This window comes from Hemicordylus capensis, chromosome 3, assembly GCF_027244095.1.
Source record: "Hemicordylus capensis ecotype Gifberg chromosome 3, rHemCap1.1.pri, whole genome shotgun sequence".
NCBI classification, from domain to species: Eukaryota; Metazoa; Chordata; class Lepidosauria; order Squamata; family Cordylidae; genus Hemicordylus; species Hemicordylus capensis.
Window position 1 is genome coordinate 108,959,521 of NC_069659.1, and position 22,919 is coordinate 108,982,439.

Below are 22,919 nucleotides of genomic sequence, written 5' to 3' on the forward strand. Positions count from 1 at the left end.
AGATACAGCCATGGGAACTCAAGTACCCATTTTAGAATAAGTAAATATATTTAAATGATAGATGGGTATTTTGCAAAGCTCTTTTTTTAGAGCCCTCCACCCATATCAGTTTGGAGTGGGTGGCATCTTTTAGTGCCTTTTAGAAATATATTTGGGGAAAGCTATTGGGGAAAGCTATTGTGCAATTTTTATCCGTCTCATTTTTCTGAGAGAATCATCATTCCCAAAGACCATGATTCTGTCCAAGAGACACATCTAATATTTGTAACAGTGCATAAAAATACTACTTTGTCAATTGATTTTCCTATGTGGTGTTTCTCCCGATTTAAGGATAATTCTTGACTCACTATCTTATTCACTGATAATATAACAGAGGTAAGAGGGGAACCTGCTGCATAACCACCAATCTCATAATTTCACAGCTAGTTGTGATATTTTCCTCCTTTTTTCATTATTGCTTTATCATTGTTTTCAGCAAGAGGTACTGCTGCATCTATCAATTTACTTTGCTTATCTACTATCACTATAACAGCCCTATTTGTAAGTGCTGCAGTGACCCGAAAGATTTTCCCATCTCTGATTTTCCATGAGAAGCTGCTGTGAACAGCTGTCATATTGATCATCCTACAATGCCAATGGACAGCCTATTACCAACTTCTGATGGATCATCTTGGAGGCCAAGTTTCCCCTTATTGTACACTACTTCAGTGCCAATAATATACATCCAACTAATCTAAACTAAATGGATTCTATGCTGGATCAGCATAATCTACACTTATCTGGTACACAGATTCAGAAGTATGTCACATAGGAACATGTGTTGCCTACTCAGTCCTGAACTGCAATGAGAAATCCCTTTGTTTTTGTTTGGTTTCTTTTGCAATAGGCTCTTTCATATGTAACTATCTCTTCAAGCAGGGAATAGTGGCATCCATCTCTGCACTAGATTAACTAATAGTTGATTATTGCATTTCTGTGTTCATTTCTGCAGGCCGTGTAGTCCTCAATGGCATTTTTTTAGTGGCACAGATGGCTTCTCGGGCATGTGGAGGTTGTAAATAAAAGGACCCCTTGTATTCTATCTACTGAACTTTTGCTGTTGTTCCCGGGGGGGGGGGCGGTGGGATCCTATGGGGAGGGGGGCTGGAGTCAGAAAGGAGAAAGAGAAAATTGAGTTGTTACTGAATAAACCTTTAGTTAAATCTACATAAACCTTTTGTTAAATCTACATAAGATATCTTCGTGTCTATGAGGAAAGTAACTATAAAACACCCCTTCCCTAGTGCAGTAATGCATTTAGTCCAAAAGTGCTATTATTCTGATCCTTTCACTGGATGGGCACTTCTTTAGTCAGGATGTCAGCGACTGTAGACCATTTAGCACGAACATATTAGACACAGGGCTTTTGGGATCTTCACACGGAAGAAATATCGTCTATTTTCATCTCTGAACCAGACTAAGTTGTTACTGATATCACTCTCCTATGCTTTTTCCATCTCCAATCAGGCTTAAAAGCCTCTTTATAAATATAAATCACGAGTGCTGGTTTATTTATGTATCTATTTATTTATAACTTACCTTTCCATTAAACAAAGCCACACAAAGCTGCTTACAAAGCTGAAAACAAAATAAACGCAATAATGGGGGGATGCAGCAGCAGGAATATCACAATCAAGACCCGCCTCCCACCAAGGTGCAACAACGCTGAGTTAAAACTACAGATTAAAATGTCTTTGAAACAATAGTGTCTTTAAAAGATGCTTTTAAAAGCATATAGTTTGTGGGATGAAGTCATAGTCCTGCCTGATTGTTGCCCAACTGCACGTATAGGCTATAATTCCTTTGCTGTGGAAGGATCTAATTAAGCCTGGACTAAATAGACTGTAGACTGCGGTTACATAGGAAATTGTTTTATACTAAGTCAGAACATTGGTCGGTCTAGTTCAGCATTGTCTACATGGAATGTCATCAACTCTCCAAGATTTCAGACAGGAGTCTTTCCCAGCCCTACCTGGGGATGCCAGGTATTGAATCCGAGAGACCACCTACTCTATCACTGAGCTACCCATCCCCTATCTTACAGCAGTCTGTGTTGATATGTAGTCACCAATCCAAATGTAAACCAGGACAGGCACTGCGTAGGAAAGGGGACATGTCATGCTTGCTACCAGAAGACAGCTCTCCTCCCCAAGTCAGGAAATTCTGCTGTTGACATGAAAAGTCCAGCTGCTTCTCATACTGAGGACATAATCATGTCAATGCTCTGTGAAAGTCTCCTCCAATTATGGTGCAGAGCACCTTGAGTTAGCTGGCATTACTCATGTACTTGGCAGAAAGTAAAAGAGAACGGCTTAAAATGTGACTTGGTCTCTAGCAAAGAATGGAGGTGTGACCTCCTCTTCTACTAAGCAGACTACTAAAGTGCACAACTCTCCCCCTGCTGCAGTCTCACACAAAACAAGTCAGTAAGTCAGGCATTTCCTACCCACTCCTGGACCAGCATAAAGCTACATTAATGACTATTGGGAAAGCTGAAAGACATTGAAAAGAGCAGGAGAGGGAGAGTGAAGTAAGGCACTAGGGGTGTACGTGGAACCAGTTGGTCTGGTTCGGTTCGAGTCGGATCTGGACCCGAACCAGATTGGGCGAGTTCAATCTGGCACCCCTTCAAAGCCTACACCCAAGTAGGGGTGTGCATGGAACCGCAAAACTGCGGTCCGGCACTGGGGTGGGGGGTTGCTTTAAGAGTGGGGGTAGGGTTTACTTACCCCTCCCGCCACTTTCCCGCTCTGGTGCCCGTAATTTTAGTAATAATTGGGGTGTCAGGATATCTCCCTGCCACCCCTTCCCCGCTTTAGCTATGAAAAGCTCCCAGGAGTCCTCTGCACGTGCACACAATGTGTGCACACTTCACGTCTCTGTGACGTGCGCACGAACGCAGAGGACTCCTGGGAGCTTTTCATAGCTAAAGCGGGGAAGGGGTGGCAGGGAGATATCCTGACACCCCAATTATTACTAAAATTACGGGCACCAGAGCGGGAAAGTGGCGGGAGGGGTAAGTAAACCCTACCCCCACTCTTAAAGCAACCCCCCACCCCAGTGCCGGACCGCAGTTTTGCGGTTCCATGCACACCCCTACTTGGGTGTAGGCTTTGAAGGGGTGCCAGATTGAACTCGCCCAATCTGGTTCGGGTCCAGATCCGACTCGAACCGAACCAGACCAACTGGTTCCACGTACACCCCTAGTGCCTTACTTCACTCTCCCTCTCCTGCTCTTTTCAATGTCTTTCAGCTTTCCCAATAGTCATTAATGTAGCTTTATGCTGGTCCAGGAGTGGGTAGGAAATGCCTGACTTACTGACTTGTTTTGTGTGAGACTGCAGCAGGGGGAGAGTTGTGCACTTTAGTAGTCTGCTTAGTAGAAGAGGAGGTCACACCTCCATTCTTTGCTAGAGACCAAGTCACATTTTAAGCCGTTCTCTTTTACTTTCTGCCAAGTACATGAGTAATGCCAGCTAACTCAAGGTGCTCTGCACCATAATTGGAGGAGACTTTCACAGAGCATTGACATGATTATGTCCTCAGTATGAGAAGCAGCCGGGAAAGCGGCAGGAGGGGTAAGTAAACCCTTCCCCTGCTCTTAAAGCAACCCCCCACCCACCCAAACCGAACCACCCAGGTCCAGACCGGTCCGGGGGCCTTTAGAATGGCCTCCGGACCGGTCTGGGCACATCCCTTCACCCAGGTTCAGTTAGATCCGGGGGTGGGGGGTTCATAAGGTTTTGTTTGTTTAATTTTTTTTTTTTTTTTAAAACCTTACTCCCTCCGGGGGAGTTGTCCGAGGAGGAGGTATGACTCAGGCCATGCAGAAGCCAATTGTTGAAAAAAACAACTCGCAACCCCCACCTCCACCCCCACATCAGAGGGGTTTTAGTCCAGGGTTGGACCAAATGGGGTGATTTGGTTCGACCCTGAACAGTCAAACCAAATCAGTTTAATGTTGAACATGTTCGACATCGAACCTGTTTGCACATCCCTAGAAGGCACTGATGCTTCTCCCCTAGCACCAGTGCTTCATTGGTTTGGATGACAGCCACTCCCCATTTTACTGCCTAGCAGCAGCTCTTGAACCACCTTAAAACAGTTCTTCTTCATCTATGATATATGGAAGAGTTAGGATTCAGGACTAGGGGTGTGCACGGAACTGATTTCTGCAGCTTGGTTCAAATTCAAGTCAAATTCAAACCAGTCCAACAGCCTGCAAACCGGTTTGAGTCAAACCAGCCCACAGTTCTATCTAAGGGTTGAACCAGGCCACGTTGGAGTGCCGGACCCAGTCCAGAGAGTTTGGAGGAACTGAACTGCCATGCTACATTGCCTCCGACTATGATGTGCCCTCTCACCACCCCTACTGGAAGTTTTTAAAAGTAGGCAGAGTCCCCCCACCCTTTGCTTATGGAATCAACATGGAATCAGATTAACTAACTTTTATTCTCTCTCTCATTATCTTTAAGAAGGTAGCTTTTTGGATTATGGCCCACCTAATGACAGCTTTTTAGGCTTCCCCTAAAGTGATATAATTAGTGTCCTAATGCCATAATATACTTAGTTATTTCTTCATGTTGCAATAATTATTTAATCACCAATACATTGCCAATTTTTCTGTTTCCAATTGCCAGTTCCATAGTTATTGGTGCATGATTTGCATAAATCTGAGGGTTAATTTCAAATTAAGAACTGATTGAATTACTCAAGGAGTTGGGGGGGGGGGAATCACTGCAAGAATAGGAATTATGTGGAACTGAAAAGTATAATCCCTTTCCAGTGAATTAAAATGTCTCTAAACACCCACAAGACTATTAATATATATGCTTCCTTCACGCACAGACACACACACACACACACACACACACACACACACCCCTTTGGCAAGTGTCCAATATTGTTACCTGATCGATCCATTTTATTGGAGACAACCCCATTAAAATTGCCTCCTAGACAGTTCTTTCTTTCCACATTATCCAGTAATATTTTATTAATCTGATCAAAAAAATATCTCTGGTTGTTATTTATTTATGTATCTATCATATTTTATACTACCTGATATTTACATCTCTAGGTGGTATACAAAATTTTTAAACACAATAAAAATAGAGTAAAAACAGTTAAAATATCACAAAATACAGTAAAAACATTCTGATAAAATAAAATCTAATTGAACAGTTTAAAATTAATTTCAATTAAAAGCCTACAAAAACAGGTGCGTGCTGAGGGTCTTCATAAAAACAGAGAAGCAGATGCTCTTACTTCAACAAGGAGCATATTCCAAAGCCCCAGGACAGCCACAGAGGAAGGCCGGACATGAGTTGCCACCAAATGAGCCGGCAGCATTCATAACCTAGACATCTCCAGAAGATCGTAATAGGCCACAGGGTTCATAACAAAGAAGGGGCTCTTTTAAATATCCTGGGCCCAAGCCATTAAGGGCTTTTTAGGTAATAACCAGCACTTTGATGCTGGTTATAATCTATAAAGCCCTAAACAGCTTAGGCCCAGGGTATTTAAGAGAACATCTTCTTCACCACGAACCCCACTGCCCATTGGGATCATCAGGAGAGGTTTATCTGCAGTTGCCACTGGCTCGTGTGGTGGCTACTCGGGGACAGGCCTTCTCCGTTGCTGTCCCAAGGCTTTGGGATGTGCTCCCTGCTGAAATATGTGCCCCCCCATCTCTGACAACTTTTAAAAATCTGTTCACCTAGGCTTTGAATGAAACAGTGTTTTAATAGTTTTTAACATTGTTTTAAAATTTTAAGTTGTAACGGTTTAACTTTTTCTCTTTTAATTTGTATTGCTTTATTGTAAACCACCCAGAGATGTAATTTTTGGGCGATATATAAATATGTCAAATAAATAAATAAACAAAACAAAACAAAACGGATTAAACTTCTTCCTGTCTCACAATCTCCTCTCTCATCTATCTCAGCTCTTATCTACTTGACCTTTTGGGGGGAAAGCAAACCTAACAGTATTCCTTCTCTGTACCAACCCATCTTCATCCACTTAAACCCTTCCCAGGGAGGCAGACTGCCAGTCCTGAAGGTGGAAGTTGGAGAGAGCTTGTAGAACTCTTTACTTTCTATAATGCCATTCTGGGTTCTTTAGTATCATACTCCATAACAATGTTACCTCTAATAGAAAATTCCAGATGTTCTTGACTACAACTCCCAGTCTATTCAGCCAAAGCCCACTCAAACTAGGGATTCTGGGAGCTGTAGTCAACAACATCTGGGATTCCCTCTTACAGGGAGTACTGCTCCATAAGGCATCAAAATGTAAGTATACCAGCTGCAGATGCAAAGAGATGTAGATAATCTTAGTCTCTTGAAGTATCAGCAATCCTCAGCAGTGACTGTGCCTGAGGTGAAAAACAGTAAATATGCCTTCTCCCTCCCCCACCCAGGCTTTGTTCAAAAGTCTGAGAGCCATAGGTTTGAGAGCCCTTGTGCTCTCAGCTGGAGGCTCACACTCATAGCAGATTCAAACCTTATATACCTGTATGGAGGTTAAAGCAGAATGCACTCTCATCCCAGCTGCCATGAATTGTCCTGTCCTCCCTCCCTCTAGCTAAGTGGAAGAAAACATGATTTGCAAGCAGAAAGTCCTTGGTTCAGTCCCAGGCACTTCTGGGGAGGGAAAGGCCTGTGTTGGAAATCCTGAAGTGCTACTGCCAGTCATTGTCAACAGTATTGATCTATTTGTACCAGTGGTCTGGCTTGGTATATGGGTGCCTTCTGTGTTTCTAAAGGACAAGCACTTATCTGGAATAATTAATATTGCCCATGGTGAAAGGAGGAAAATTACAATATTAGTTTGAAAGGAAGACAAGAGAGAATACTACTTAGGAGAACAACGTGAAAGAGTTATGGATTCCTTCAGAACTTTTCTCCCAGGCAATGGAGAGCAAGCTTTTGTCTGCTCATGAAAGGAGATTTGTTGCTGAGGCTAGCACTGTATTTCCTAAAATGCGCCAAGAGCCAAAGATCCATTCCATTATTGATTATCACCTCATTTCCAGATGAGTAGTCAAGTCAAAACATGATATAGTCCTATGATTGCTTGGTAGAAGATCTGTAGAAATACTTCTGTTGTAATCCAGAAAGCTTAATCTGTCACTCTTACCACACACAAAAATACATTCTGGTCCAAAGAAATCAGCAATTTCCTAAGAACTAATCACGCACGCATCACCAAGGATTTACAACAATCATTTATAAGCGGATAGAACATAAATTTCCTAGCTGCAACAAATAGATTTTCCTCAGTTCAGCTCTTCTTTCATTTAATACTTTTGCCACTTTTATCAATAGGAGGATGGGAGAACCTTTGTCAGAACCATGACCCATTTCTTCTCAAGTTGTGCCAGGGCTCACTGTGGTTTAAGGTGAAATGGACAGGCCCTTCTTATGTTCTGAGCTAAAGCCAAGCCACTGTCATGATTATTTTAATTCTGTCAGCCTAGATTATGAAAAGAAAAAACCCCTTTTTGAAAATGAGAGCTTGACAATCTGCCCATGAAAGATGAAATTATCAAATTTCTAGAACTTGCTACATCTTTCTAAACCTACTCTACCTTTTGGACTGTCCCCAACCAGACTCAGAGAGCCATCTGTTTGGTAGATTAATGTGTGGTGATTTTCACATGCATAGGCTTGCATCTCATTTACACATGCAAAAATCAGATCTGTGACCTGCCAGCAGGTGTCTCATGACCTCCATGACATCTTCCATGAGGATAATGACCCTCAGCAGGTGTCTTGTGACCTTCCTCTGTTATCCCTATGCCTGAGCTCAATTGTAGTGAGTTCCCTTTTTTGTGTCAAATTTGCAAGTTTAATGTGGAAGAATGTTTCATGAATAGTTAAGCAAATGACATGAAAACCAAAAGTGTGTGTGTGTGGGGGGGGGGAGGTATGTGTTTGTTTTTCAGCCAAGTCCTGGACATGAATCAAAGTTCAGAGAGAGCCAAGTGAAGGGTAAAATTAAATCATCCATTGCACCCACACTCTGAGCCTCAGTGCAAAGAAAACACGTACACAAAGGTTGGGTCAAAAAGGCCACAACTTTATTGAATAAATAGAACAGGAATAATTAACTGCACCCAAAGCAGTGCGGGCCTACCTTAGGCTGGGTATCAGATGATACACATATCCTACCCCAAGCCTAAATGAGTAACACACCCCAGGTCAAAGACCATTGATTGCTGCCCCTTTGGGCCAATCTGACATGGATCAGGGCTCAATTGTGGACTTCACCCCCTCAAGCTATTCAGCCTTTAAGCCTTTTGAAGCCCTTAAAGCAGAAAGGAGCGCCAATCAAGACCCCAAGCCGCAAAGCTTCTATGAACCGATTACCTGCTCCTTTCCATTAAACCAGCCCAAAGGTGCTCATCAAGATATTCCCACTTAATCCTTGACCCAGCCTGCACTGCTCCTGCCACTGGGAAAAGTCATCCCAGCTTGGCCTTAACCCCAACCCCTAATCCAGGAATTTCACAAGCCCCTTCTGCAGATCCAGCAAATAAATATTGTATGCAGCTACAGAAAGGTGAACTCCATCAGGCCCGAACAATTCAGGAAGAAAATGTTGGATACTGGGATGAGGAAGAAAGGCACCTCCAGAAGCCAGTACATCTATGCCCAAATCTCTATTGACTTTGCATGTGGTGTGCTCAAGTCCAATTTGATTAGCAGCCCTGCTCCACACTCAGTACTGCAACTGATCAGAACATAAGATGATCACACTGGATATCCAGTGCTTGATGATGGCAAAATCAGCTGTGGCTGGACAAATCATTTTTGTCAGGTAAAAAGGGTTCCCCCTAGGGATGTGCATGGAACCGGCAGGGGCCGGTTTGAAAACAGGGAGGTAATTTTAAGGGTGGGTGAGGGTGCACCCCCCCCCATGTTTCCCCTGCCAGAGCTCTCTGTAAAAATGGTCCAGTGGGGCAGCAATGTACCTCCCTGGGACCCTGTCCTCGGACCAGAAGTAACCCCGACACATGTGCACATCACACTCATTCTCGCACCCGCTTTTAGCCTCCCCTCCAGGGGTCTCCTCATGAGTTGCTGTGGTGTGGAGCTGTGCTGAGGCAACTCACGATCAGAAAAACCGGGTTTGCAGATAGCTCACTCCGCAAACCTGGTTTAAGTGCCAGGCTACTTAAACGGGTGACCTGCTTAAGAACCACCTAGCTCGCAGCCGGGTGGTTCTCATGATGGGAGGAAACCGGGCTAGCCTCCACTAGCCCAATTTTCTCCCATCGTGTGATTAGCCTCAGACTGTAACTTGTATTCCACAACACCCAATGGTGGTTACACACCGCAGCAGCAGCAGTAAGGGCGGCATTCCAACTGCCCACATTTGGGCACATGTCATATGTCAGTGATTGCTGAAAAAGAAATGAAGAACTTAAAATATTTTTGCTTCCTGGAAATTATGTTTAACATCCATTCTGTAAGTAGCTCAGTACATGGAATTAAGTAGGAATTCTGAACATCATATTCAAAGCTAAATAATTCCAGCAAATAAATATATATTTAAATTATCTAATCTATTTTTCTTTTTAATTTTAATTATAGAATTAGGATTTGCAGTTTGCATTATTACTAGACATTGAGTGCATATAAAAATATTTAGAGCCAACTTGACATAGTCAAGGATGGAACTACTTCCCTATCTCTAGAGTCACAAACCAATTACAGAAAGAAAAATATGGAGTGAAAATCCCATGCTAGAAAGATTAAACAGAAAATTTCATCAGAAGAGAAATGAGAAGAATAACAATTTACTTATGGAGGAAATAGGCTCCTCTATCAACTCAGAGAATGATACCTATTGAGAATATAAGTAAAGAAAATCAAATTCCTCTAGTATTTATATCTGAAGAACTGTGTTGTCTTCACACATAATTATGTGTATGTTTGCTGCATTGAAAATGTAATGAATGTATTACTAATAACAATGATCATGTCAATGCTCTCAAATCACAGACCACATTCTCTGGTGAAAGAATATTCATATATTCACAGCAAGGAAAAAGGTTAATGAAGCAGTAAGAATAAAGAAGAAATATAGCAATAAAGAAATTGATGGATAATATTTGATAGCAATAAAATGGAAATGCTGAAAAAAATACAGGACCAGGTTAAGCAATCACAGTTGTCATTCAAGTGTCACACAGCCTGGCTTTGAAAGCAAACAGACCAGATCTTGAACTTGCAGAAGTAGATGTAAGCATATTCCTGCCCAGGTTAGCTGCTAAGTGTGTTCTGTATATTTGTGTCATACTGATCTGATCACCTGTTGAGGGAGAGAGGGAGTTCATTGCATACGTTTGCCACTGAGCTGCTGCATGCTGGACGTGTGATTTCTCCTCACCCAGTACCGTAGTACATGCATGAGATTGATCTAGCAGGGCAGTACACGGATAAACGTTTGTTTCACACAATGATGATATACTCAGATCATTCACACTCAGAGGCACCTTTAAACGTGGTGATTCTCTTTATTGAGCAGAGGGAGAGTAACTGGCCCTATCCACCCCCAGCACAGTACCTCCAGTGACTGTTGCTAGTGTCTGTCTTATGTTTCTTTTTAGATTGTGAGCTCTTTGGAGACAGGGATCCATCTTATTTATTTATTATTTCTCTGTGTAAACCTCCCTGAGCCATTTTTGGAAGGATGGTATAGAAATAGAATGAATGAATAAATAAATACTGGAATGTGAAAATACCATCACTTTATTGACTGACTACAGAAACAATCTGCAGCACATTAACTTTGTTTAACTTCTGTTGAACAATACAACACTATATGTAACTCTGTAAGTAAACCACTGCCTTTTCATCCCATATCAGGCAAACCTACCTGGCTCAGTGCCCAGGAGCTATGCTAGCTCAGCTTCTGGTTCATCCCAGTCCACACATCAAAGATGTACCAAGGAAGGCCTGCTACACAATCATCATGTCCCAAACTAATTGGCCCTGAGTAAGAAAGACTGGGATATCTTAAACCATTCATGCCTTGCATCCCACAAACCCAATGGCTCTGAGCAGCCTGTCAAGCTTCACCATACAATTGATATGATCACCATTTTTGCACTCCCGAATGCAACACTATGCTCCTCACCAACAGGATTACGGACAGGAAATGGGAGAGAGAGAGACTTCCAAGTGCATCATCAAGGAAATGGGAGAGAGACTGCCAAGCGCATCCTTTTCAGGATCTCAGTGAATCTGTAAATTAGATGGTTGTGATGGATATATAGATTAGGGCTGAGCCAAAAGTGACCAACCACTCAAAATGGGGAGGTGAAGGAAGTTCAGGGGGAGCAAAATGGCAGTAATTTCAGGGGATAGCAAACTTTTTGAAAGGTCCAGCAGCTTCTTCTCTTAGTACTGATGATGCAGCAGCATAGCTGCCGGTTCTTTCTGACTGCTTTTTTCCCTTTAAAGTAATTTTTTTGCTGTTGCCTGGAAACAGACTTTGCATCAAGAGAATGAGGAGGCCAGACACAGAAATATGGGGAAAGGGCACAGGCAACAGCCCTTTTCATTATCACGAATCATTAAGAACACCAGTTATCATAAAACAGGCACCTGATGCATCAGCGGAAGCCAGAGAGCAGAGCCTCAGGAACCTAAAGCAGTGTAGTTGTCACTCTTAGCTGGCAGTGTCACTAATGGCACCTCCATGTAGGGTGCATAAGAGGGCCAGGGTGTAAGGTTGTTTAAGGATTACAAGCAAAGCTTGTCCATGTCCCCATGCCTCGTAGTCCCAGGCCATGATTAATTACTTTAATCCCCTCTCTTTAACTAAAGCAGTATATTCTCTACTTAATGAAGATGATCACCAAATTTCGAAAAACAGTTCTCCTTCAAAATTCAAACCCCTTTGTCTGTTCCCCAGCTTCCACTGCCACAGTCATAGAAGGTATCTCAACATACCTGACCTGCCATTCAGATGCCCAAGAGAGCATCTGCTAAGTTACCAACATAGGCTCTGCTGCCCACCCAAGACAGCTCCTAGCCATCCCAACCAAAATATTCTGGATGGATGGAGTGGAAGCTCTCCTGCTGAATGAAGACTCCTCCATGCCAGGAGGGGAGATTTGCCACTTAACTTCTCCCTAGACCTGTTGAGGGCCTGTGCATCCCCAAGTGCAAAACTATCAAGCTGGATGGCAGCCTCCAGGCTCTAAGGTCTCCAAGGCAAGTAATAGATCAGCCTGCAGCATTCATCTACAGCATGCCCATTAAAAGTCTGCCCCCAGCCAAAAACCCAGATGTGGGTACTTGTTCCCAAAGCCATTTACAAAGAAATGAATGAATGAATGAATTGGCTCCTTGTCCCCAAAGGGCTCACAATCTAAAAAACCAGCCAGAATCCAGCAACAGCCACTGGAGGGATATTGTGATGGGAATGGATAGAGGCAGTTGCTCTCCCTCTGCTAAATAAATAGTATCAGCACTTTAAAAGGTGTCTCTTTGCTCAGTTAGCAGGGTACGTTATATTGTATTCTAGGATTGTATTCTATTTCAGTGCAATTTATTGTATTCTATTTCATTGCAAAAGTCCTGTTCATGTGTGCCCTACACATGTTCACTAAAAATATGCCCATTGGCCATTCTCCCCTTATGCTTGCACAATCCCACTGACTCAGATGAACACTGAACGGGCTGTGCATGTCCAGCTGTATACGTACAGGGGACCCTTACAGACATACCACCAGCCAAGCTTTTGTCAGAGGCAGGGCCATCAAGCATGCCTTCCCCTTCCTGCTCCATTTTGTCATTGAATATGTAAAGGAAATGTCTGAAAGGACCTAATTATTTATTCCTTTATGGAAGAATATACTGGCCAACATGGTGCTCAGCATTCCAGCATGTAGGCAGCCCCAACGCTGAGCTTAAGAATGAGTAGCTGTGTAAGTATTGCTACCACAACTAATCCCATTGTGGCAATTATTTATTTATTTACATTTATATCCTGCTCTTCCTCTGAGAAGTTCAGAACAGTGTAAATGGTTATTTTTATCCTCACAACAACGCTGTGAGGCAGGTTAGTCTGAGAGATACTGTCTGCACATTTACAACAATCCCAGTATGATGCACTCTAGCAACAGAGCACTGCATCATGTCAGCCATTCTGTGGAGCAGAATAAGAATGACAGTTATTAAAGTGATGTCATCCTGCATACTCATAGATTGATTAAAACCCTTTTAAGGTTCAACAAACAATAAGTAGTACATAATAGAACCCTGAGTATATATCCTGCACACTCATATCCATTTAGCTATCTTTGTATAACAAAATCAAATATGAGAGTTATTTTTACCTTTGAAATATCGAGACAGCAACATAAATTTAGAAAGGATGAGCAAAAGCCTAATAAAGGGTATCCTGCTTTAGAGAGACAGCTCTTCTTGCTTTTCTGACATGCAACTATATTTCCTTTTTATGATTCACTGTAATAAGAGAGGTAGTTAAGGATTTCATACCAAAGTGGTTCTGTAGATAGCGGAAATGTTCAAACACGCAAAAATGGCAATTAACTGCAAGCCTATATTTTGACTAATTTAAAATGCTATGCATTGCATATCAGGCAGAGGTCTGTTTGCTCCAGACTTGGTTGCCCTAGGGAGCAGGGAGTATTCATTTCATGAATCGAAATGTCATCTTCAGTGACCTCTGCATAGCAGAGATGAAAACTGTATTGTCAAAGTGACATAAGTACCATGTAGCTATTTTACCCCCCAAAATATAACCATATTAACATCAAACAGCGGGAAAGGTTGTGAGTTACCTCACCATCAAGGCCTGCAATATACCACTTTAGCAGTTGCTTCTGAAAATATATCCTAAGAATTTCTCTCCTCTCCATGATTATCGGTTGAACAGATGCATTTTGCCAATACCAATGCTGTGGACACTTGTAACTCTGAAGCTATTTAATTAAAAAGACTGGATTATGCTGAAAACAATAAGGTTTCTTATCTGGCCACTGAAATGCAACAGGAACTGTAACATTAAAAGAGCACCAAACAATTACGCACACATCATACTGTATTATCACAGAACAGATGCAAGTTAAAATGAGCTGGTGACTAGCCTGGGAAAAGGAAAACTTTAGCTGAGCTCATCAGAGGCTGATGCAGTAGGTCAACTAAGAAGTGATGAAGAGTGCCAGGAAAGCAGTCCATAGCAACTACTGCAGGAACAACGGTAGTGTGACATGTAGTTACAGGCCAATGACTCCATTCATAATCATTTAGGCAAAATTGTCCATATTCCATATTCAAATATGCTTTTGGCTGTTCCACTGGTTATTTAAATAAATCAATTTATACTCATTTATCCTAGCACTGCACTATTAACGTCAACATAAATAAGAACATAAGAACAGCCCTGCTGGATCAAGCCCAAAGCCTACAGTATCTAGTCCAGCATCCTGCTCCACACAGTGGCCCACCAGATGTCTCTGGCAAGCCCACAATCAAAAGGTGAGGGCATGCCCTCTCTCCTGCTGTTGCTCCCCTGCAACTGGTATTGAGAGGCATCGTGACTCTGAGGCTGGAGGTGGCTCACAGCCACCAGACTAGTAGCCATTGATAGACCTGTCTTCCATGAATTTGCCTAAGCCCCTTTTAAAACCATCCAAGCTATTGGCCATCAGCACATCTCATGGCAAAGAATTCCATAGATTAATTATGTGCTGTGTGAAAAAGTACTTCCTTTTGTCGGTCCAAAATTTCCCGACCTTCAGCTTCATGGGGTAACCCCTGGTTCTAGTGTTGTGAGAGAGGCAGAAAAATTTCTCTCTGTCCACTCTCTTCACTCCATGCATAATTTTATACAGTGCTATCATGTCTCCCCGTAGTCGCCTCTTTTCCAAACTAAAGAGCCACAGATGCTGTAGCTTGCCTCACAAGGAAGGTGATCCAGACCCCTGATCATCTTGGTTGCCCTCTTCTGCATCGTTTCCAGTTCTACAATAACCTTCTTAAGATACAGTGACCAAAACTGTACATAGTACTCCAGATGTGGCTGCACCATAGATTTGTATAAGGGTATTATAATATTAGCATTTTTATTTTCAATCCCCTTCCTAATGATCCCTGGAATGGTTTTTTTAAAACTGCTGCGGCCTTTTATACTACTGCTGCATACTGAGTCGACACTTTCAATAAGCTGTCCACCACAACCCAAAGATCTCTCTCCTGATCAGTCACTGACAGAGCAAATCTCATCAGTGTATATGTGAAGTTGAGGGGTTTTGCCCCAATATGCATCACTTTACACTTGGTTACATTGAATCACATTTGCCATTTTGTCACCCACTATCTGTTGTGGATTTCACTACCCTAAATAGTTTAGTGCCATCTGCAATTTGGCAACTTCACTGCTTACCCCAACTTTTAGATCGTTTATGAATAAGTTAAAGAGCACTGGTCCCAGGACAGATCCCTGGGGGAACCCCACTTCCTACTTCCCTCCATTGTGAAAACTTTCCATTTATTCCACCCTCTGCTTCCTGTCCTTCAGCCAGTTACTGATCCACACATGAACCTGTTCCTTTATCCCATGACTGCTAAGTTTATTCAAGAGCCTTTGGTGGGGAACATTGTCAAAAGCTTTTTGGAAGTCCAAGTATACTATGTCAAGCAGATCGCCTTTATCCACATGCCTGCTGACACTCCCAAATAAATCCAAAAGGTTATTAAGGCAAGACTTGCCCTTGCAGAAGCCATGCTGGTTCTCCTTCAGCAAGGAATTTTCTTCTATATGTTTTTACAATTTTGTCTTTAAGTATGCTTTCCATCAATTTACCCAGCACAGAAGTTAAGCTAACCAGCCTGTAATTTCCCGGATCCTACCTGGCCTGTAATTTCCCAGATACTCGCGGCTGTTCTCATGTGCTGCCTAACTCATGCAAGGGAAGCCCAGCCTGGGTTAGGGAGTGAGTGAGAACCACCAGGATCAGGCGCAATTCAGGCAGGGCAGCCCCTCCTAGCCCCTCCTTTTCAGCCTGGCTTTTAACCACTCCCTTAGCCCAGGCTTACTGCTCATGTGTGAGCACAGGCTTCTTCCAACCCAGCCACACACAGAGATGGGCACCTAGAGTGGCCATCTCCTGGAGGACTCCCCCAATGCATTGTATGAGACTGTGGAGAGGAAACTCTCCTTTTTGTCAGAATATGAATGGGAGAGCAAGGGGAGGTGACACAGAACCACCAGTTCATTGGCTAAGCAGCCATTGTATCATTTTTTAAAGCAGGTTAGTAAATGGAGAGAGGAATGGAAAACTGTTTTTTAAAAAAATGTTTCACATAATTTCCTGTCAGAGTGACTACTATTGCAGCTGTTGAATTGTTTAAAACAAATTAATGCCAACTATTCCCATTTCTGATTTTAAAAGGAAAGAACTGGAAATAAAACTCTTAGGTGCTGTAGAAAATATTTGTATTTCCAAAATCCTAAACGCTGTTGGCGGCTTCAAGAAATATCTGACCCACTCTATGTGCTTTTCCATGGTACACACATAACACATTGTTCACATTCCTTGGAAGGAAGGGGACATGAACATATAATGTATATTTATTCAAGTTTTTTAAAAAATATAGACCAGGGGTTTCCAACCTATGGTCTTCCAGATGTTGCTAAACTGCAACTCCTATGATCCCCAGCCACATGTCTAGGGATGATGGGAGTTGTAGTTCAGCAGCATCTTGTTGGGACTTTTACATAGACATTGTCAGTTATCTGTATGGGGCATGCTTCTCTATTTGAATGTGTCTCTGTACTGGCTTGGAGGTGGAGTCACAGTGTCGTTTCCCCCCCCCCCCCCCCCGCTCTTCACTTGCTGACTTTAAAAAACTTGAGAGGTTCTCTCTTTCTCTGCAAGAAAGACTGTTAGTCTGTTTATAGTTTTCTTAGCCTATGTTGAGTTAGTAATAAATATCAAACTCTTGTTTCTCAATTAAAGTTGGCTTCCTGTTCAATTACTTATAGAGGCCAAATTCAGACATAATGTGAAACTGGAGTTAAAGGGGGCAGAGGTTGGAACTCCATTATGTCTGAATTCGTGTAACTGCAGTTTTGACCTGAAAGGTACCTGCCATTTGCCTTGCCAAACTTCACTTTCAGCCTTCAGTTTGCAATAAAATTGGCTGCCGAGATTTGAAGTTTGGCCACCGAGGTGTTACATACAAATGTGGACAGCACCATAACCACAGTTCCGTGAGGTTTTTGAAACCACAATCATAGAGACCTAACTGGGATTACGCCTGCTCCATACCTGTGGTGGAACTCACTGGTCTCCCCTCCAAGCACCAGCACCACATCTCCTGTTTCTGATGAAGCTATGCCATTGCACAACAACAGGGACACTGCCACGTCCCATCCTAAGCTTGTCAGCCTGACAAGTGGCAAAGTAGCACAGAGTTGGATGCTGATCCCAAGCAGACCACTCACTCATGAGAGTGTAAGGCCATGGGGACACTACCTCACAACTCCTGAGAAGAACCATCTGTGGCGACCGGGGTGTTGTGCAGAATCTCTAATAATGCTTTATGACAAAACACCCCTTCTCCTATGTACCATTCTCTCATGAGAGTGTCAGGCCATGGGAGCTCTATATTGAGTCAGGTTGTACTATGCACGAAAGCTGTGGGGAAGGATACACCAACAAGTGTTCTCCCTCTCTTAGCGACTGCTGCCAGGTAGCTGTCAGAATATTCCCCCTGCCAGTCCATCCGCCCATGTGGACATGTGCACCCTTACTTGTGCCCTAAAACTGTGACCCTGCTTTCCGGGGATCACTGGAAATTGGGGCTCCTCTCTCCCGTTATTCCCTGTGATGGCAGATCTACATACTGTGCAAAGACAGCCAGCATCTGGGCATTCTGAAAGGGAGTAAAGTTCCGTCCCTACACCTGGTGTACCCCCTATCTTCACATGCAGCTAGGCTCTGACACATCGAGTGTCACAATCTCCTTGGGATCTGTGCAAGGCTTTCCAGAGGAGGAGGGGACCTCCCATGAGAGGAGTAGTCCACTAGCAGCAAGCTGCCAGGGGAGCAGGAGTTTGATTTGAGCCCTCACAAGAGTATCCTAGTTCATGGTGGTAAACCTCACCCCCACCACCACCACCGCCAGGATCCTTTGGCCTCCCTCAGATACATATCCCATCCTAGGAAGTCATCATGTTCCCTTCCCTTCCCTAAGTAACAGGGAAATAGTGCACCCACCCTGTAATTGTGCCTGTGTAGAACAGTTCTGTTGTGGGGCTCTTAAGAGACAGTGGTGCAATCACTGTCACTAGAAGCACTGGCATGGCATGGTCTGGCATTTAAAGGGATTTAAATGCCCTTTCAATGCTGCAGGCATGCAGGCGGTTCCAAAAGGGCACAATCATGCTAGGCATGGCCCCTTCAAGATTGTGGCCAAGTCTGGTGACAGAGCCTGCTGGGATATGGCCATGGTGGCCAAGAGCAGGGAGGGGCCACCTGAAACTGGAGGCTGGCCATGGTTGAATGAACATTTGTGATGCGATTCATGATTTGAAATTGAAACCACAAGTTCATCAACCTCTGGTTTCATGTTACGTGCGAATTCGGCTAGAATATAAGTAATTTTCTTTGCAACACATCTGGAGGACCACAAGTTGGGGACACCTGATGTAGATAATATTTGTCTTAAACTCTCAGTATTTTATTATGAATATTAAGAATATTTATATACCACTTTTCAACAAAAAGTTTCTCAAAGTGGTTTGCATATCAAAGTTATAAGAAAATTGTTCCCTTCCCCAATGGGCTCACAGTCTAAACAACAGGTGGATACCAATAGCCACTGGAGGGACGCTGCTCTGGGGCAGGATGGGGACAGTTGCTGTCCCTCTGCTAAATATAAGATAACCACATTTAAAAGTGCCCTGTTGCCCAGTTAGCAGGGGCATTGGGCAGTGTTTTTACCTTTGAACATGTTTTCCTCTGGCTTTGTGCACATGTTTATGGTGATTGATTCTTGCCTATTTAGGGTGACATATTTACTAAACATTAAAGTGTTGAGAAAAAGCAATTTGAAGGTTGTTCTGGTAACAGATATGAAAAAAGTATGTTTAGGGGGGGGGGAAAGGGTAGAAACCCTCAAGCATTAGAGCCATTTCTTTAATTAGGACAAAGTCTCAGTGGGTAGAAAATCACTAGACTGTAGGAAATATGAAGCACTTTCCAACTCGGATACTGAAAAAGAAACATGTTTCCTGGAGTGGACATGAAGTAATGTTTATGTACTTGAAGTTTAAAGTGTACTTTTAGGAAACAACTAAAAAGCAAATGTGTAGTACATAACCTTTGAACAATAATCAGTTTTGCGTCTGATCAGAAGCACGGAAAAGTCAGAAAAAAATTGAGTTCTGTTACAATGCTAAGAAATCCTGTTTTGGCTCCAGAAGTCAATTTGAAGTCTGACCTTAAAACATAAGAAGGGCCTTAATGGATCAGGCTCGAGGCCTATCTAGTTCAGCATCCTGTTTCTCACAGTGGCCCACCAGATGCTGGATTATGAAGCTTCATACCACCCCCCCACTTTATGCTGAAATGACAGGATTTCTGAGAAGCAGGCAATGCCATTGATTTGAAACATAGATGTCAATAATGGAACTATTCTCTTTCCCTGCCTCACCACCCCACAATTCAGCTTTTTCCATATATGGACACCACCAGATTCAAAGACAAACAAGTGTTTATGAGTTCAGCAACAGACAAAAGCAGCATGAAAACAGCCCATCAGATCATTGGATGGAATTTGATATAGCCCAATCTATTATGCAAAATATGGTACTGGGCAGTGCCGCTATTAGCAATTTTGCATTGAAATCGATATGATGAAAAGATTGCTGATACAGAATGTATCAAATTGGATCCATTATTGTTCAAATTCAATGCACGGTCCTAATATTTAGGTGAGTAAAAAGGAAGAAGATGTTCATGGTAGGGTGGGGCCATATGTGCATGGCCTTCATTTCTGAAATGAGCACTGATCACATAAAGAAATGGTAGCAGTAGCTTCTTTATGCAGTCAGTGCAGTTCAGACTTATTTCAGAAATGAGCAATAGCATTAATGAAGCTGGAAAAAGAAACTTTTTTAAAAAAATTACACTTGTGCTTTTTCCCTCCACCTGATTGAAGTCCAAATACTTAAACAGCATCAGAGGCGTGAATGCCTAGAGCTCCCCTACCCTTTGAGGCAAGACTTGGGCCTCTGCAACCAACATGGAAGGGCCAGGCATACCATTGTCCCCCTTGCAGTTCACTTTTATGTAAATTCCAGGCATCAAGATCCTGATTGCCTACAGATCGTCATCTGCCTCCTCCCAGAACAGTGCTATTTATTTATTTAGATATAAATTTAAATAGAATTTATTTGAATATATTTTATTTAAGATATTTGTACTCCACTCCACAGCTGAACATCTTGGAAGAACATACAGAATCTAGCTTGATCTTATCTAAACTAGCTGTGGCGACGCGGCAGGCACCTTACAACATGACATTTGGAACCAAAGCAGCCATGGAGATCGACTCTGTTCAGCATGGTTGAAGGAAGAGGGACTATTTTTAAAAGCATTTCTCAAATTAAAACTGCACTTCACCTTACCATAATTTAGAAGACAGCCGCTTAGGGGTGTGCAAGCTGGCTCAGTTCGAGCTAGGCTTGATGTCGAATTGGCTTGGCTCAACAGGTTTGGGGACAAACTGAACCAGGCTGGTTCAAACTGAGCCAGATCGGAGCTCTACTAGTAAAGGGGAATCCAGTGATGATTCCCCTTTACTAGTAAAGGGGCAGGAGGGCTTGCCTAAGGGTAGAGTGGGTGGATGGGGAGTCAGTTACTACTTACAATTCCCATTGCTGGTGGTGCCATGAGGGGGAGGCAGCAGCATCCCCCCCCCCGAGTGCTGGCATCCCCCAGAGTAGCTAGGGCTTGCAGCAGCCCAATTCAGGACTTCTCCATTTAGGCATTTAGGCCTCTGTGCACACATGGAGGCCTTTTTAGTGATCTCCATGCATGCACAGAGGCCATTTGCTTGACCACTTGGCCACTGCCAATAGGAACTGTAAGTAGTAACTGACTCCCCTCCCACCTGCTCTACTTTTAAGGAAGCCCCTCTGGCCCCTTACTGATAAAGGGGAAAACTCACCAGATTGAGCTTCGAAGCAGCTTGGTTCGAACTGGTTCAGTGATCAGACTGGACTGGATCTGGTTTAACTGGAACCAAAACTAAGCCAAGCCAATTCGAATCCAGTTTGGATCCAAACTGAACCAGCAAAACCTGTTCAAACTGCTGCCTCCACAGTTCACTTTTAAAATCCATACTTAAAATAACGTTCAACTTCTGCAGCTTTGAAAAGTCTTGTTCTCAATGTGTTGTTATGATTTTCTAGTGTATAACAAAGCTCAGTCACAAAAATCCATTCTCAAAGGGGAAAAAAAGATAAAAGCATGTGTCTGACTCTCCCTTTTATAGAGATACAACTGATGCGCTCCTGTGCAGCATCAATCAACATCAACTGGGGATTATAGTTACTCTTAGTTGGGTACTATATTGCCCCAAAGATCAGTATAGCATAACAACACCATACAGAATAATGCAACTTGTCTTTCATTCTGCTCTATACAAATGCTTTAAAGACTAGTGATTATGCTTCTATAGAGAGCCTGAGCAGACTAAATGAAATACGATTTTTTAATCATCACACAATGGTTTAAATTTCTGCTCGGGGTGGTATCGAACAGCAAATATAAAATATTGAACTTGGGCTTCTTATGCTCGCAGTATAGAGATGGAAAGATGAGAAATAAACACAAAGACAGCAGGATGCAATAAAAGAGGTTTAAACTTTATTACAAGCAATCCTAAGAGAAAGGTGGTCCACAAGGATTCGGGCAAGGGATCTGCTCCAACGTGCCTACATACCAGGTGGTAAGATGGCATGAGAGTGGCATGCAACAGAGATAGATATAGATCGAAGACTTGCTATTAACAATTACCTACGACTTTGTGGGTTCTGATCACAAGACCATTGTGGATTCCCCTCCAAATTTCAAAGGATCTCTTAAGGATGCCTGCATGAGATTTGTGGGTGCTCCATTCCACAAACATTCAGTGGCCGAATTTAGACATAACAGGAAATCAGAGGAACTTTCATCTCTGGTTTTCTTTCCCATATGTCCAAGTTTGGTAAAATGGAGTCTGCAGCAGAGAGGGACCCACTGTTTCCCTTCCTGTACTCCAGTCTGAACCTTTGGTTCAGAGTGGAGTTTCACTGCAGCAGATTCTATTTCTGTGATGCCAGCATTACATCCGAATGCTGGAACCACAGTTTTTGCCCCCTGGAACTGGAGCTGAGGGAGGAAGCCCCTCCCTTACTCTGGCCTGATTGTCTGTGTGGGCTGTCCTTCTGACAAGAAGGAAGCCCAGACAACCAGCTCCTCTGCTTCTCTGCAGTCTTGCTGACTGCAGCAAGGCAGCTCTCCCCAACATCCAAATGCAGACTGGCAAACAGGGAGGGAACATGGAACTGTGGGACCATTGGGCCCGCAGTTCCGTGTTACGTCTGTGCCCAACTCAGTCCCAGACAAATGGAATGAAAACACATGAATACACACACACACAAATACAGAACAGAGAGGAGCACTGGTGACAACAAATGGAAACAATGGCCCACATGATTCACTGTTGGGTTCATGCAGACCTGTTCTGCTTGCACAACCACCCATTCTGAAAAGCCTCTTCACTGCCTTTCCAGGATGCAATAGTCCTGTAGTTCAGTGTTATGCATCCATATCACTG